The 12,547-nt window shown below is 54.4% G+C and overlaps 1 long non-coding RNA gene across 1 annotated transcript; it reads right to left on the bottom strand.

Annotated features, from left to right (window-relative positions):
* Window positions 1-3,328: 3,328 nt before the first annotated feature.
* LOC149860432 (uncharacterized) lies at window positions 3,329-12,269 on the bottom strand. Its single transcript, XR_016443127.1, has 3 exons — window positions 12,160-12,269; window positions 4,921-5,183; window positions 3,329-4,268 (listed from the first exon to the last, which is right to left on the bottom strand). It is a non-coding gene; the product is annotated as an uncharacterized LOC149860432 (long non-coding RNA).
* Between the last annotated feature and the right edge of the window lie 278 nt (window positions 12,270-12,547).

Genomic DNA, 12,547 nt, shown 5'->3' on the forward strand with positions numbered 1-12,547 from the left:
ACAGCCCCTCAGTGCCCCCTTTCACCTTCCTCATCCTCAGCCCCTGCCGGCTGGGGGCAAACGGCAGCGCGCCCCAGCTGTACTGAGGGCATCAGGGGCACAGCCAGGATCCCCAGTATGGCGGTGCAGGGGGCACAGGGGCTGTGGCAGGAGGCTGGGTGGTCTGCTGGGCATGGGGCGCTTGGGAGCTCCTCCAAGGGCCGCGGAGGTGCCGCAGGACCGCCACCTGCCTGCTGCCCCCCCGCACAGACAGGCGTGCAGAGGAAAGAGGCTTCTTCCCCAACTCCTTTCCTCCGAGGAAGCAGAGTTAGGAGCCCTGCCTTGTTCAGCGTTATTAATGAGCCCTGTGGGGATTCGTTATGGACTGATCTCCCTGCAAAGGCTCTTCCCGTGTCTCCTCCCCAGCGCGCTGCAGCCTCCCTGCCAGCCAGCGCTTACAAGTGCTTTGACTCTTTGTGTTCTTCAGAGCTGGGTATTTTTAGCTGCAGCAGCTGCCACAAAGGGAGAGCCGGGGCCTAGGAAAGGGGGGTGGGAGCTCTCTGCGGACCCCCAGATAATTATAATATGACCTGCTGGAAATAATGAAGTGCCATGCGGCAAGAAGTCACCCACACTGCAAGAGGCCTGCTGCGCTGATGGGGTCTCCGAGGCCCCACACCCCCAGGGCCCGTAGGCAGGTGGATGAAACGGGAGATTACTCTGGAGTCGTCTGAAGCAACCCCAGCACTGGGATCCTGCACAGCTCCAAGCCAGGCTCAGAGTGAAAATTAACTCCCAGCCCCAGACACCCAGGCCCGTTCCCACGAGCACACACGTGCAGTTTGTGGCGTCTCAAACCCATTTGAGGTGCCGCAAACTGCATGTGGTGCACATGCACCCATTCGCTGCGCTGCTAATTAGCAGCACCATGGGGGGTTTTTTGACACTAGGAACATCCCGGTGTCAAAAAAAACCCAACCCACCATTAAAAAAAGTGGTGTAGCATGGCATGGCGCACGTGGCAGCAGCACGCACCACCAGTAATCGGACTCTGGCCAGCCAGAGCCATATTCTGGCTGCCGGGCAGGCTCCGAGCAGGTGGCTCAGTGCTGCTGCCCTGGGCGGCCCCCAGAGACCCCAGGTGAGGCTGCTGGGCCTAGCACGGGTGCTGGCCCCAGCCTCTCCAACCCACCCTGGGGCAATCTGCTACACGCTGCAGCATGTGTACAGCGGCCTGCCTGGGGGCAAATAGCAGCAGCACAAATATGTCCCACTGCCATCTGTCCCACGGGAAAAGTGCACACTCATTGGGATGTGCCCCCAGAGGCCAGACCAACAGACACCTCCTGTGCACATGCTCCAGCGTGCAGCCAACTGCCCCAGGGTGGGTTGGGGAGGCTGGGGCCAGCACCCGTTTAAGCTGGACCATGGGGATGTCAGGCCCACCCCTGACTTAGGACAGCATTCAGCCTCCCAGGAAGGAGCTGGAGACTTGGCCTGATTACAGGGTACGGGCACCTTCACGCATACCAGGCATGACAGGACTCAACAACCTTGCAGAGAAAAGCATAACAAGATCCAATGGCTGGAAGTAAAGCGACATGAATTCAAATCAGAAATGAGGCGCATGTCTTTAACGCTAGATTTAGCTATCAGGGAAAGTGGGCAGATGCCACTTCATGTCTTCGACAACAAGGCCATCTTTCTGGAAGAGATGGGCTGGCCCCCGCTACCCTGGGCACAGTACAGGGGGCAGTGCCGGGGGCCCTGGCTGATGATACACATCACAAAACTTTCACGACAATAATAATCCTGCCGGAACAATTGGCCACGCTAAAAATAAAACATGCTGGCGGTGGTCTAATTTACCATGATAAATCAAAATCTACCATGATGATGTGATGGGCTAGCTGGCAGTGACCTAGCCCAGGGGTTTTGAAAGGGCAAAAGATGATTGGAGGACTTGGGATTCCCTTTCCTCACCAATCAGGCCCCAGAGACTCAACCGCCCCGTGTCCCGATTGGCCGCTTGGGTCACCTGGAGGGAGATAAAAGGGGTGGCGTGCGCTGACTTGGGGAGAGACCAGTGAGGGATGACAAGGAAGGAGCTTCACAGAGCTGGCAAGAGCTGAGCCAGCGGGGTAGGAGCGGTGCCCTGGAAGAGCCTGAAAGAGCAGGACCTGCAGGCAGCAGCGGGACCCACAGCAGCGCAGCATGCGGCCGGCAGGAGGGGCTCCCTACTGGGCTCCGGGGTCCCCTGGGAGAGGCTGCAGCCAGCAGGGGAGGCTCCCCTGCTCCAGGAAGGATCTGAGCAGCGACCTGAGAGGTTCCCAGCTCTGCTTCCAGCTCCTCCAGTCGGAGGCCAGGGCTCCGGGAAGGTCAAGACCCCTTGCAGGTGGGAGCAGTGCCGCCAGTGGTGACTGTGTGGCAGCGTTCCTGCCTACCACGTGGGAGGTCTGGGCTTGAGTCCCCGCTGAGGTGACTTGGGCTGAGTGAGGTAACAAGAAGCATGTCTTCTTGCAGTGGAAAGGGGCCCTTGTGTTTTCTCCCCCTCCAGGTACCAAGGCCCTATACTTCCTTGTCATTTTGCATTTTGTGCCTTTTTATATTTCACCAACCCGTATTGTTTGTTCTGCTGTTTGTGTTTTATATTTTGTTAACCCTGTTTTTTGTCAGTGATTGTAAGTGTCTAACCTTTGAATCCTGCCCCTTGGGGCATTGTAGTGTCCACTATACCCTCTGATTTATGCCTGTTATGTTCCCAGCATTAAAAGGTATATGGTTAAGTGCCCATTGGTGGTCTGGCTCTGCTCTATAGGGGGAGGAGAGTCCCTACACCTCCCACAGCGCTTGTGCACCTGCTTTGATCCCTTCAGTTGGAGAGGGGGTACCTCTTGGAGTACCGCCTGGGTTACAATATCAAGACATCAACATGTATTTTCACACATGACTAACCTAGCTAAATGGTGATTTTTTTTTTTAAGTGCTATTTCGTGATCTAAACAACACGTACCGTGTACAAGTGCCCCCAAGAGCAAAGGTCCTTTCTAGCCTTGAAAACCCTATGACCCCAGGAAACAGTCTCTCGACGGAGTCACCTCCAATGCTACGGTGATAGTGATGATTCAGGAGGGAGAACCACAGCACCAATTTACAGGGGTCTTTGTCTCTCCAGTCAGTAGTACCAGTCTGAACTGGAACGGAGGCAGCAGTTTGAGGTTTTCAGTTGGAAATGAGGGGGTTGCGCTGCAGCAATGGCAACCTGAAGCATAGAAAAGACACGTGCCAGCAGCACCCTGCATCTCCCCCATCCCAAAATAGACGAAACTACATTTAAAACGGTAGCGTTTTTTAATGGAGTGCTGATGATTTGCACTCTCCCATTTTTCTCAGAAACCACAAGACTTAAAAATGCGTATTTCTTTGATATAGAAGCTGGAAACTTTCCTGGACTCACGTGACGACCATCTTCACACGACACCAGGAACCTCGCTGGGTCTTTACAAGCAGATACCGAGTGCCTCGTTGTACAGGTGCCCACATTGCCAAATGTTTCTTCTATTAAAAATACTCAAGGGCAAACAGATTTTTCTATTAAAAGCAACTTGAAGAGGAGTCCCTTGAGCGAGGCGCAGTCAAACCAGGGTGTGCGGCAAGTCACACAGTCGGACATGAAACACTGGTCACAGAAACCAAAGCCCCCTTTAAGCAGCTCTCACAGCACCGAGCGGCTTTGAAAACCCCTCCTATAGGGACCCTATTCACGACTGGAGGGATTAATGGTGTCCATGGGTTCAGGACTTGCCAAAGTCTCAGAGACCCGGGAGTTAGAAGGTAAATAAGATTACCTTTCCTTATCTATACACTCAGAGACATGGGGGGTGTATATTGCATTAGTACATACGGCTCAGCTGTCAGTCTGGAAACTCATTATATCCGGCTGTAATATCACATTGCTGCAGAACGTGAGGCCTGTGGTGGGCTCCTCCACAGAGAGGCAGGATTTTCTTTATTCTTCACCATCCAAGAGTGGGATTTTGCCTCCCCAAAGAAGTTTAAGTGATAAAGCTGTCACATTACAAGTGGCAAGGCCTGGGAAGCAATAATCCTCCGTTTTTGCTCGTGCAAGGTTTCCGAAAGCCGTGTGCCTGTCCTTCTGCTGGCGGGTTCGTCTGGTGCCCGGAGCCCCCCGAGCGGCAGCCAGGCGGACCGGCCGTACTGCCGTGCCTGCACGGCCGCGGGGTGAGTGTCTGCGCTGGATGCCAAGCAATGGGAGAATCAGAGCTTTCCTGTTTAATGGCCAATTGACAGAATAATGAAAAAAGTATAAAGTTTAATGAAAACAATTGTGGTTTTCCCACCAGGGAGCCCACACACATGCAATATTCAACAACTGAAAGCAAACGCTGTCTGCATGACAGGCTCTCCATAACCCAGGATTCACCTCCCAGAGCAGCCGGCTGCCAGGAGCCCTGCTACGTTGCTTTTTCTGGCTTTCCCTTGAACAGGCCGTGCCTCGTTTCAGAGAGCCGCGTGCCCTCCTGCAGTCCCGAATTGAAAGCTTTTATGACCCGAGAGGACGGGGCCAAAGTGCCCGTACACCGTTCAGGCCCCAGGCTCTGCTGCTCCTTCCTGCACTGGTTTGACGGCCTCTCTAAACCCTCTTTTACCTCTTCCTTTGCTGCCTGACACCAGAGACCCGTTTGCCTACGGAGCTGTCTCCGAAGGGCGGCTCCATTACTCTAGTCTGCGAGCACGTTTCACTCCAGGGAGTTTTCATGTCCCAGATCAGGTAAGTTTAAGAGGGTCAAAGAACGGCGGCCCACCTGGGCCAGGTGCAACCCTCCTGCCCAGGTGAACAGGAGGAGCAAAGTGGACACGTGACGGGTGCACGAGACTCAGAGCCCGGACACCAAACGCTGCGAGTGTTAGGGGACTCACCAGGCATAATTCGCCTTTCAGCGATAGTGGCGTGCATCCAGCACGGCTGCGCCGAGGTCCGCAGCAGTGGCGAGCTGGCGTCGCGGACTGCAGAATTAGGCCCCTGCAATGCAAGGGGCTCGGCACCCCCTGCCTGCCCCGCTCCTTCCAGAGCCTGCGCCCGCAGACGGGGACTGGCTCGCTGCAGCGGGGAGACTTGCTCGGGAGCGATGCCTGCGTTCAGTAAACGCGCAGTGTCCTCAGACGCGTGGCAGAGCAGCAGCCTGCGGAGACGGGAGGAACGAGCCCTCTGATCTCAGGCTGGGAAGAGCTCGCAGAAAAGTCAGGAAAGAGACGGAGTGGATCAGAGGCCCAATTAATCTAAAAGTGCAGCGCAGCATCTAATTCACTACAGAGGAAATGGCAAAGAAGCCCTTGTATTTATTAGGAGGGGAGTTGATCTTGCATCCCTTCTGGGCCTTTCATCCAGCAGGCTCACAAAGGGCTTTCCGCACAAACTGTCATATCAACTGGCTACAAAGCCTTTGCTCAAGCTTTTCTGGGGTGCCCAGGAGGGCTCCCAATTATTCACCTGTAGGTAAATTAAGCCACAAGGCAGTCGTGTTGAACACCTGGTAACTGAGGCTGTAGCCCCTGACCAAATCTGGCCAGGAAAACCAGGCTTTCTCCCATGGATTTTTTTTTTTTTTTTGGCACAGAAAAGTTTCCTTTCCAAATTGCTCCATGGACAGTTTTTACCAGGTGGAAAAGTAGATTCCCTCTCAAAGCACGCGTTTTCCCCTTCCCAACTTTTTCTAGAGGTAGGCAGAAAACTACTCGCACCTGCCTATGTATGTATAGGTCTGAGTGGAAGCGTCTACACGAGACATTTACTGCAGAGCTGACTCCGCAGTGAAATGTCACCGTCTGCACGTGCGGCGCTATTAGGCTGGAGTAACCTAATCAACACCACTGTAGGACAGCACCGCCGGACACAAGCACTATCCCACAGTGGAGTTATTTGCTCCGCCGCAATGCACGTGCGGATGCTGATGGGGCTGGCCAGGGCACAAGAGTGAGCTGCCTGTTGGCTACCCCACACGGTAGCCCTCTCACGTAGCCAGCCAGCCCCTCCACAGGACACTGAGCCAGGCTGCAGTTAGCCCCAGGCTGGTCCTCTGCCCCAGCTCAACGTGCTGCAGTCCCGGGCACACGTGCAAACGTGGTACCCAGGAGCAATAAACTCCAGCATGAACTGCACCGGAGTTTACGGCTCCACCCTAACTGCACATGTGGACGTGCCCAGAGTGGTTGCATTTAAAACCCACAGGTTATACACGCAGCAAGCAGAAGTGCAGGGATGCGCAGTCTGCCACCGAAGGGAGAAAGCCCGGGTATGTGCTCCATGTCAACGGTTTCACGCGTTGCTTGCTCCACCCACCCGGGACGTCTGCTTCGAGAGGAACGGTGCCGCAAGCAGCCCCGGCTGGTAAATGGTGCTGCCTTGGGAATGAGGCACATCAAACATGCCGCGAGCCGTGAGACCCGGAGAGCAGGTGTGTGTGCTTATCACGGAGGCGGCAGCGTGGCTGCATGCTTTCAGGAGACCTGCTCTTGCACACGTTTCCCCTCTGCGCCCTGAGCAGTTGCACAGGTCTGGGCACAGTGAATACACTGTTTAATAGCCAGACTCTGCCTCGCTCAAAAGCGTAGCAGGAAAAGGAGGGTATCTGCTTGGTGCTGCCGCTGCAGGAGGCACTGCCTGTCTGAGCTCGTGTGTGCCTTTTCTCATGCGTGCTATGCTTGATTTTCAATTAGCGTCATTTCCCTCTTCTTCCAGTCCCCCTGATGTGGATATGCCGAAAAGCCAGTGCACACCCCACCAGAGTGAAGAGGGGTGGGAAAAGCTGTCTCCCGCCGGTGCTCTCAGACGCTTCCTCTCTCTGCTCAGCCGTGTTGCGTATTGTCGTTACCGCCCTGGGGCAGCCACTGGAAACCGAAGCTAGGCAAGCTCAGCCAAAAAAAGACTCGTGCAAGTTCCTAACAACTGCAATGAATTAAGCATCAGAACAGCTCATCTGGGGCTGGGGGAATGGTTTGGGAGTCTTCACATCCAGAACGGGTGTTTCTTAGCGAAAGGCATCAATCAGCCGGGAACGAACCACCAAAATACAAGGCTTTGCCTTTTTGGTAAAGAGTAACTCCATCGTGTGTGGTGGTAATGTTAGTCTCATTATCTTCTTGGTGCATCTTCCATCATGGCAGCTACTACGTGCTCACCGCTGCGCTAGCTGAGTGCTGGCCTTTAAGACTGTAAGTGAATTCAAGCCTTGCAGCAATTGTTGGAAGACCCCTGTTGGGTCCCGCCTTCAAAATCCAGTGGTCACAATCAGAGACAAAAAGCAGCGCAGGCACGCGCAGTCCTGCGAATGACGCTGTGAAGCACGCTTGGATTTCAGGGACGGGTGGGGAAGGGAAGGGGAAGTGCAATACTGTCTTCTGCAGCACATTTTCCAGTCCAGCAGCAACTGGGTTTCTGTCTGCACAGGCACATTTCGTGCTCCAGCGGGACAAGCAGCACAGCTCGAGCAGAAGACGACTCTTTACGGCCGGGATGTTCTCAGGAGACTCTCACCTCCCCGTTTAACGCTGCAGCTGCGCCGCTGCCTGGCTTGGCGGTAGCGCCCAGCTTTGGGCTGACCGCATGCTCCGGGGCCAGAGGCTGGTCAGTCGGTGTGGGTAAAGTTGCCTGCAGTGGCAATCCTCGTCTCTGCTCCGGTCTGCAACACCCCTCGCGCTGCGCGTCGCGTGGCTTCCTGCTTCCTCAGTCCGACCTTGAACTTTCCATCGTCAAAGCAAAGCGCCCGAAAGCCCCGCGGCCGGCAGAACCCGGGGAAGATTATCACCGTCAGTGGACTCGGAAGCCGCGGACACGAATGGCCCGGGCACGTCGCACCAGGCTCTGCGGATGCAGGGAGACGGCCCCCAAGAAAATGACACCCTCCAGCTCCAGTCTCTCTCTGCCTACGGCCTGGTTCTGCATCTGCCGGCGGTCTGGAAACGCGGTGGGGATAAGCGGTGGCACCGTTCATTGCCGTGGCTTCCAGAACGGCAGCCACTAGCGCGGCCACGGCTCCCCCGCTGCCAGGTGTCTGGGCCCGTGGGGACCAGGCCAGAAGGCACGGCCCGGCTGCCCAGAGATTCAGCATTACTGGTTCACCCGGAGAAGTCAAGCGACTCGCCCAAGGTCACACAGGAGTCCGTGGCAGAGCAGGGACTTAAAACCAAGCCTTCCAAGTCGTAGGTCAGGCATCTCTACTGGCTTCATTCCTCCTCCCCCTAATGGTAATATAGCCCATGCTATTAACTAATAATAATGCACAGCAATCTCTACAGATGTAAAATCACAGAGAGAAAAAGCAGCTACTCTTGTTCCCTCAATTGCCTTTTTCTTCTCGACTGGCTCGGTCTTCCTCCTTGCAGCAGAAGATACTGAACTAATCTAAACGAGGGAAGCAAGGCGTACCGTCGCCGCGCTGCACCCTCCCACCATCGCACAGTGTGTTTGCTCTGCTTTTTCATCCCAAGACATACAGGCTGTACTATTTCCAGGTTATCTCCACTGATGTATTTGGATAACTGCAACTCCATTTCCTGACAGGAAAGCAATTCTGCTATCGGCTCCTGCATCACCTTTATTACTTAAAGTACCTTCTGAGCACACAGCTCCAGACAGAAAGTTCAAATAGTAAAAAGCCATCTTAGCATGATCCGGCCAAATCCTCGAGTTTTTCCCATCAACAAAGAGATTAGCTGCCGTCCTCGGCAATAGGCAGCTCAGGAAGATAGAGGCCTCTGAGAAAGCTCCCACAATTAAGGGAGATCAGGTAGCACGAGATAAACTTGTGAGGAGCCTGCCCAGAGCTTTACAGACAGAGCATTATGGGTGCAAGGAACAGACCTGGGGCTTGCCTCTATTCTCACGCTGCTTTTACACCCCAGCAATCGTGCTGGTGGCCTCGATGGCAATCCTTTCTTGTTTGCACACCAAAGATGCGCTGCAGGTATGTTAAACTGAGGCTGCCTTTGCGCATGGGCTCTCTCAAACTGGACCTACTGGCTTATCTTGGACTACTAAGGCCTGGCATAGTCCCTACTTCACAGGGATGTCTTTTTTCCAGATTGGGGACATGCAGAGTGCGGAGGCTGCTCTAGCAATGCAGAGGTGCCTTATGCTGAAAGGCCCGACACCCCTTGCCTATAGGGTATAAGGTCTGAACGCAGAAGAGGTACCACCTCAAACTATAGGGGGGCAATTACCCTGGTATAGCTATTCCCGCGTAGGAAAACCAGACACATTGTTCTAAGGGTGCTGTGCGGTGCACAGCCACCGACCGCCACACTAGAGGTTGTGCCAGGATAACTATTTCAGTACAGACAACATATTCACGCGTATCCAAAACAGCAACATTAGTACTAAACTCATCCCCACGGGGCATCCCACCTAAAAACCCTGGCTGCCTCTGGGGAGAAATTGCAGCGACGTGATTCAACCTTTCATCTGCGTTGATCTGAGCTCTTGTACCCTGGATCCAGGCCAGGGGATTGCTTCCAGGAGCAAGGGCATTTCTGCCTGGGCTATCTGTGTGCAGTTGTCCCAGCGCGGTTCTCTCCAGACCTCTACCCCCTCGCCTCAGGGCAATGCTGTTTGTGCGGTTACTGCCCGAGGCGCTCCTGTACCTTGCTAGGGGACTTGCACTCTTTCCATGTGGATCTGGTGTTGCCATTACAATGGGGTGCTCAGTGCTTAGGAAGACTGACACGACGCCTCCACCGATAATCAGCAGAAAGGCTTTATTAACTAAACAACGAGCTATAGAGGAAAAGGACAGGGAGGCTGGGGCAATCACCCAGCAGAACAACCTGTCAGTTGGCGTCTCGCCGTAATCGGGGTTTTCTCATCAGCACGGGCAAGGATTCTTTGCAGCCTCTCGCCAGGCGTGGGTCCGTCAGCGAGGGTGGTCAGCTGGGCGCGGGCTGTGATGGGTCAGCGTGGTGGTTCCCTTCTGAGATGAGCACCCTTGCTGGCAGCTCCACCCTTCTCTTCTACTCATTCTTCACAGCACAGTTTCCCAGCTGGTACAGACACCTAGACTGGTGAGGCAATGGTGGTAACAAGGAAGAGGCAATCCCACTGAAAGGGGAACCTGCTCATAATCGATGCGTGGTAGCTGGGCATGGGATGTACTTGATCCCGAAGGCAGAGATGAGATTAACGGTACTGTTGTGTTTCAGGTGGTCCTAGTCACACGTGTACATCCTCGTGCAAAAGGGCACCGATATCATAATTTGGTTGTGTGAATTCTGCACGTAGGCCCAGACAAGCTGTGTCCAGCAGTGAGGCGCTCCCGTGCCCTGCTAGGGCCCTTGCACTGGTTCGATATGGATCTGGCGAAGAGGGACGTCGTGGCACTCCGATTCCCAGAGAAGAGAGTCCACCTCTACCACGGGTGCTAAATAACGGCGGTAAAGTAAACTGTGTATAGACAAGCCCCGAGCGGGAGGGATTTTGTCAGCCCTCTGTCATCTGTGCAGAGGAAACAGCCTGCAAATGGCCAAGGAGGCCAGGAGTGCTTCTCTGCTCCCTCCCGCCCACGGCACCCCGAACACGAGTGGTGCTGGGGGCAGCAGGGATGCGGTACGTAGAAAGCAGGTGACAGTCCTGCACTTGTGTCATCTGGGATCACTGTCGGCGGTGGCAATCCCTCGCGGTCCAGGGTAATCGCAGGTCCGGTAAAGGGTTGCAAATGAGTCCGTTGATGGCTAAGAAAGCTGCTCCGAGAGCCACGGTCTCTCTGGCAAATGCCACAGGTAGTGGTTAAAGGAGGGTCAGACCACGGATGTCTTGGTCTCGTTGCCTTTCCTTCCATTTCCGTTGTTTTTCTGCCTCCAGGGCAAGACAAGTTTCCTCAAAGTAAGACGTGCCCTCTCTCAGCGTCACCATGTAGCCATCCTGGGCTAGTTTTTCCCAATTTGTGGTATCAACACCACATTTAATGTTTGCCTTGAGGGTGTCCTTGAAGCATGTCCTCTGGCCCTCACGTGGCAGAGGTGGCGTATCGGATCCTATACTGGATCTTCTTACTGAAGTTCGCCTTCTCTGAGAAATGGCTGCCAAGGTATGCAAAGTGCTCAGCTTTCTCCAGCTCCTCTCCGTCAATGAGGATCCATCACTGAGGACCAGTGGGACACAAAGCACGGGGAAGATTTTACACCTGGAGTGGGGTTTGGTATGGTGGGCATGCCACGCTGCCCTGGTCCCAAAGGCCTACAACCTCTGCTGTCTCTGAGGATTTTTGGCTCTGGACATGGTTGGAAGAGAGAAAATTCCTTCCCAAATCTCACCCGGGCCTTTCGTTCCCCTTGGAGAGGTTCTGATCTTTGTCTTAGCAGATGCATCTGTGCTGGTCTCGTTGGGGATCTCTTTCTAAACCAACCCATGCAGACCCACAGACTGCTGAGACCATGTCCTGCTTTTCTTCTGTCCGCTGTATGGGCCAAACCCTGGCTGCTAACAAGCAACAACTAGCAGTGTCTACACGTGACACTTTAATGCGCATTAGCCTAAATTAATGCATATTAAGGACGCGCGTCTACACATGCATGCCCTTAATGCGCATAAACATGGCAAAGTTAGGCAATTCACACCTAAATTTGATACCTGCGCCCACTCTGACTCCATGATAAGTGAAAGCTGAGCCGCACAGTAACTTGACCTGGTTTCACCGCTGTGCTGATTTAGCTTTCTGCACTGTGGGCTAAAAGTGGGAAGACGATTACCATGCGGTGATTCCTCTCCTCTTCTCAACTCAGTGTGGTTTGAATATTTTTCCATGGCCACAGATAAAAGACGCGGGCAGCCTTCCCAGCCTTTCCGGCCCTCACCTGCTAGAGAGCTGCTGAGCCCGAGTCGTGCTGTTCCTGGGGGAGGGAGCTGCAGCCACGTCCGCGGCTCAGCACCCCCCGTACCGCGGGTCGCTCTCGGCCAACTTCCTTGCTCCACTGCTCTCCCCAGTGCCTGCGCTCACGCGTGGCCTTGGGCTTTCCCTTTGCCAGGGTTATACTAACAAACGGGTCCCTCCCAGACGAGGTGGATGCAGTTCATTACGCTGTATGTTAATCTCCCCATCTCCTCCCCGCTCCCTCCTGCAAACGCTCATCATCTTTGAGACATACTGTAACTATGAAGCTCCGAATTACCCCGTTATGAAAGTCCCACGGTCCCAGCCTTGTCATCGCTCCAAACGCCCATCGACACGGGAGCGAACAAAACCATGACAGGCGCTGGATCACACCGCCAGCTCTTCTTCTGTACAATAGATAACTCCCCCATCTGGGACAATGCAAATGTGCAAATCTGAAAATCCTCCCCTGCGGCCTGCTCTGCAAGCTGCGTGTACACAATCTGGATCCGCCCATGTAATCAGATTCCCTTTCCAAGCCCTCCATCTCGGAGAGCCCTGCTGTTCCCAGCGTTTGAGACTCGCAGATCTGCATCGGCCAAGAAAAAGCAGACATGAGAAAGCCTATCTCGGGCCTACTGCTAATGCTAAAGAAATCTGAGGCATCGCAGCAGCTGGTCTAGTGG

Source organism: Crocodylus siamensis, chromosome 6 (genome assembly GCF_052110815.1).
Source record: "Crocodylus siamensis isolate JL-2025a chromosome 6, ASM5211081v1, whole genome shotgun sequence".
NCBI classification, from domain to species: Eukaryota; Metazoa; Chordata; order Crocodylia; family Crocodylidae; genus Crocodylus; species Crocodylus siamensis.